Here is a 4995-nt window from a genome sequence, read left to right as displayed (position 1 = left end):
ACAGGCCACAGGGAACAGTGGGGACTGTGAGTACTTCAAGCTCCAGCCCCTTCTAATGTGGGCAGGGGCCTCTCCACTCCAGCCCAGTGTCCTCATGCTGGTCACCATGTGGGTCAACAGATCTTCTAGTTCGTCAAGCGATTCAGAAATCTACATTTCTTTTTTTAAATTAATTAATTTATTTATCATTTAAATTCACTTAGCCAAAGTAAGTACATCATTAGTTTTTGATATAATGTTTAATGATTCACTAGTTGAGTATATCCCCCAGTGCTTATCATACCACATGGCCCCTTTAATGGTCATCACCTAGTTACCCCAACCCCAGACCCCTCCCTTTCTGCAGAAATCTCCCTTTTCTCCCTTTCTACAGAAATCTCCATTTCAGTGTCAATTTACAAGTTAAATAAAACACACATACACACGTGGTGCCTGGATTCAAGGTGGGGACTGTCATTTTATGACCTCAAATTAGAGATACGAACTGTCTTTTATTCTTCATTCTTGTGCTTTTCTTCTGGATCTATAAAAGAGCATTATTCTAACACTAAGCAGTCATCATGCTGGGTGGCAGAGTAGGGGCGGTGTGTCTTATTTTGTTTTGGCTCAATATGAGCCAAAAAGAAAAACTGGATCTTTCTGAGCTAAATCGTAAAAGAAGAAGAAAGAAATATAATTCATTTATGCAGAGTTTAAATGTCACTTATCCGTTCATTCAGTAAATACTAGAGCATCAACTATGCGCCAGGTACTGGAAATCCATTGGTGACCAAAGCCAATGGTACCTTCACAGTGCTCGCAAGCATGCAATTATTCAGTAAGACTTTAACTGCCATTACAATTGCCACTGAAAAGTAAAGGGTGCTGTAGGAGTATCTAACGGCTCTGGTATGCCAGTTGAAAAAGGCTTCCCTAAGGAGCAGACTTTCAACCTGACATTTAGAGGCTGAGGAGCCCTTGACCAGAGTAAAGACCTGGTGGAAGCAGGGAACTTCTAGCCCAGAGGACTTCACGTGCAAAGGCCCTGGGGTAGAGAGAGCAGGGTACATGTAGGACTGTAGGAAGGTTCACAAGATTGGATCACATAAGAAAAGGACAGAATGGTAGAGGAGAGGTTTGGAAAATCCTGTTGGGCCTTAAGGACATATGAAAGTATTTGGTCTTTATTAAAGTTTACATGCAGTATAGTAACTGCATGATGAAGAGTTTTTTGGTTTTTGGTTTTTTTAAAAAGGAGTGTGGCTCGAGCGTGAACTTCCAAAGTAAAAGACAGGAAGTCATAGGAGATATGGGATGGGTAAAATAATTTCTTGATGACGACATTGGTATAGAATAGTTACCAGAAAAAAAAAAAAAAAAAGGAAAAGAAAAGGAAAAACAGAATAGTTACCATCCTGAAGAATGTGCTTAAAGAGAGAGAGGGAGAATAGAGTCATCATCTAGGAGAAAGGAAGGAAGCGTGTGCGTTTCCACGCACGTATGCGGTGCGGATATCCAGTTAAGTATTTGCAGCGTGATTGTGAGTATGACATAGTTAATGATTAGGACCCAAATTAGGTTTGGAGAGGAAAATTAAAATAATTTAAAAATAATAAAATAATACAACACAGCAAATTCACTGGCTGTGTTTTTATCTCATGTAGACACACAAAACTAATTTATATCATTATAAATTACGTGTAAGAGTGTCTACTTTATCAAGCCTATTTTGTTTAAAAAAAAAAAAAAAAAGAACTTTGTATCTCACACCAAGGAACCGATTCCGTTGAACTGCATGGGGGTTAATACTGATATTCATGGCTAAAAAGATTAACCTAAATCAATACATAGCTAGCCTTGAATATAGAATTGAGAACGAAAGCACTGCCTATAGTTTCGAGCCTGAATTTCTCAGTGATGTGAACAGAACCATGCATTTAGTCATTATGAAGAAGGGGGGGGGGTGCTGGATAGAGAGAGATGAGAGAAGAGGGAATAGAGGCATCTTAGGAATATAGTTAATTGGGTAATTGGGGAGTGGGTGTCACTTGAACTTAAGCCTGTGGTTAATTCATGGCTTATTCTTCAGGAATGACATGGGCAGAGCATTTATTGAAATAATGAATTGCTCACTTGTCCTGGGCAAATAGATAATTCTCCTGGTTGAATAAAATTGTGGGAGGAGGCATGTGATAGTCTGCGTGAAAATGGTTCCCCGTAAGTCAGAAGGGACAACTTTGAGGGGTCGAGGTATTTTCAGCAAAGGGGGAAAGTTTCTAAAATGATTCTAATGAACTAGTCCGTCTATAAAGGTAATTAACTTGCTACTGAAAGCATTTTTAAAACCAGTGTCCCAAAAAAGCCTAGTGGCGCAATTTAAACGCAGAGAAGGGGCTGCAATGATGATAAGAAATTTGAAAAGCTTCAGAGAGGACGTCGTTGCTATAAGGGCCGAGTTAGGGAATCCATTATTTGTGCTTTAAAAATAAGGAGAGGGGAAAATGGTTGCATAAACTTTCAGTGATATTTTTAATTTAAAAGTTTAGGAGACCCTCAGGAGAGAGTTTTGTTGCCAAAATCTTCTTTCCAAATTCAGATTTTTGGGATAGCTCACAGAAGGCCAACTTCTGTGTTTTTTCAATGGCAAACATCAGGGCCTTGGAGCAATCACTGAAAAAAACCCAGATTATTTCTATCCATGTAGGAATCCTACCACACAAAAGTTAAAAAAAGAAAAATACCTGAATGAGGAGATCTTAGGACTTTTTTGTTTTATTGTTGTTTTTGCTGTCATGGCCTCATGGTGTCTTAGGCCTTTGGGATGATGTGACAGAAAATGTGACTTTACTGACCAATGGTTAGAACCAGCTGGAAGCCGGTTCTCCCGGTCCACCAGAATCTGTGTGTGCTCAGCCTCCAACCTTTAAAAGGGAGGTCAGTGGTCATCTTTTGTTTGGCCAATGGGCTTGGAAACAAAACAAAGTAAAATGCCGATGTGCTGAGTTATGACAAACGGGGACACATGTCACAAGGGGAAAAATGACAGCTTTACTGTGGCAGTGATTATAAAAACAAAGCAAATTAACCACCAATATGGTTATGGATGGGGAATGAAACAACTTTATTGCATTGTAAATTGAAGACCTCGAACATATTTTAGGAGCGTCAGACCTGAGAAGCTGAAGATTTTCCCCAATTTGCCACTAATTGATATCCTTCCAATTTTATTAGTCTCATATTCCAACCAACTTAAAGTTTAAACTAGAATTATTTTCCCTCTAGAACACTTGTATGATGTAGAGTTGGATGTTTTCCCTATTACATATTCTCTGTAAGATTTACTTCACCATCATAAAAGGCACATTTATAACTTAATCAAATCTAGCCATTTAAACAGAAACGCTTATAAGCAATAATACCAATACAAATATAAAGTGAATATCCTATTTGATAAGTTTTGTTCTAACAGCCTTTTTTTTTTTAATTAGTTTGTCTGATATATTTCAAGAAAATACATTGATCCCACTTGGCCTGAATTGTGCTGTGAAAAACCCTCTGCTGTTTTCAGTCACTGAGCCAAGCAGAGCCTACAGGAACGGGTGCACAGGAAGTACACTGTGCATGACTCCCACAGAGCAGAAGTTCTCATTTGTCCCAGCACCCTCTTTGATTCTGAATTCAAATATTGCAGCTTTAGCTGAGAATCTCACCATTAACACCAATGACAAATTATGGAATCCTTTTATTTCCAAGGAAGCAATGGCCAGATAAAGAAACACACACTTAAATAAAACAAGAACAACACTATTCATTCATCTAAGCCAACACGGTTGGATACAAAGCTAGGACCTTATTTTATGTGCCGAAGCTCAATAGTCTAGAACTGTCAGAATAATACAATTTCATACCAGGGAAAGTATGTTTAAGAAAATTTATGAAAATGAATTTTATTAATGGAAGACAGTACAAAGAGTTTGTGGAAAATATAGGAGCATAGTAGGATCTCAAGAAATGTTTGTTGCTTGATGGATTGGATAAACAGATGGCTGAATGGCCACATATCATACAAGGGGGAAAGTTACAATTGATTTGTAAACTCCTCGTGGCCAGCGTTAAGAGCTCTTTTCTTTAAACTGGGAAAACCCAAATGACCCACGGCGGCTTCTTAAAGCATCTTTTGGCCAAAGAGTGGATGGTTTCTTTTCTTTGAGTTCATTCTCCATCTGTTTTCCCAGTAGGGTTACTCTGTTGCATGCCTGGCAATGTTCTACACGCTTTACCAAACAAAGTTACAAAGTAGGTACAATTATCATCCCATCACAGCTAAAAACACCTAAGTTTGGAGAGTCTGAGAAATCAGGTGTCACACCTGGTTAAGTGGCGCCGATGGGATTCAGCCTGGAAGTTCTAGTTCTCAAGCCAGTGTATTTGACTGCTACACTGTGGTTGACAACTATTCAGAGAGCTGCTCTGTATATATTTCTATTTTATAAAGTAAAACATTTTGAGATGAACAGTACTACCGTGAATCAGTGCTCCCCAGGAACGGCAAATAGAATTACCTTCTAATTACTGGTGGGGTCACTTGGGTATCCAGTAAGCTCCTCAAGGTCAATTTGCTTGACCCTTATCAACTTCCATCATTTTCCATTCTTGTTTCTCTCCCTCTCTTGCTCTCTCTCTCTCTCACCTGCCTTCCATCTCTTTATAGTAGGTGTCTTCCAACTCCTCACTTCCCAGAACCGGCAGTATTGGCATCCTCTGGCTCTGCAAGAGATTCAGACTCTCAGGCTGTTCCCATATCTGGAGAGTCAGAGTCTCCAGTTTAACAAATCCCCATGTGAGTCAAACACACGTTAAAGGTTTGGGAAGCATGAGGCTGGTGCCTGTCTCCCAGACCTCCCCGAGCAGCTGAGATAGCTTAGAACATGCCCTTAATTCGGGAGGGTTCACATCCCCACTTCACTGTAGGGCTCCTTGGTTTTCTTTTATGGCCCTAAACATGTGCATGCAGGC

General features: G+C 39.6%; 1 long non-coding RNA gene across 1 annotated transcript in view; it reads left to right on the top strand.

Annotated features, from left to right (window-relative positions):
• The window catches only part of LOC116594798, a 5506-nt gene extending 2854 nt beyond the window's left edge, over nucleotides 1-2652 (top strand). The window contains exon 2 of the long non-coding RNA XR_004287418.1: nucleotides 1-2652. This exon is cut by the window's left edge and continues 1246 nt beyond it. This is a non-coding gene — a long non-coding RNA (uncharacterized LOC116594798).
• The last annotated feature ends 2343 nt before the right edge of the window (nucleotides 2653-4995 follow it).

This window comes from Mustela erminea, chromosome 7 (assembly GCF_009829155.1).
Source record: "Mustela erminea isolate mMusErm1 chromosome 7, mMusErm1.Pri, whole genome shotgun sequence".
Classification (NCBI taxonomy): domain Eukaryota; kingdom Metazoa; phylum Chordata; class Mammalia; order Carnivora; family Mustelidae; genus Mustela; species Mustela erminea.
The sequence above is the reverse complement of the archived record's forward strand: the minus strand, read 5'-3'. Positions and strand labels throughout refer to the sequence as shown.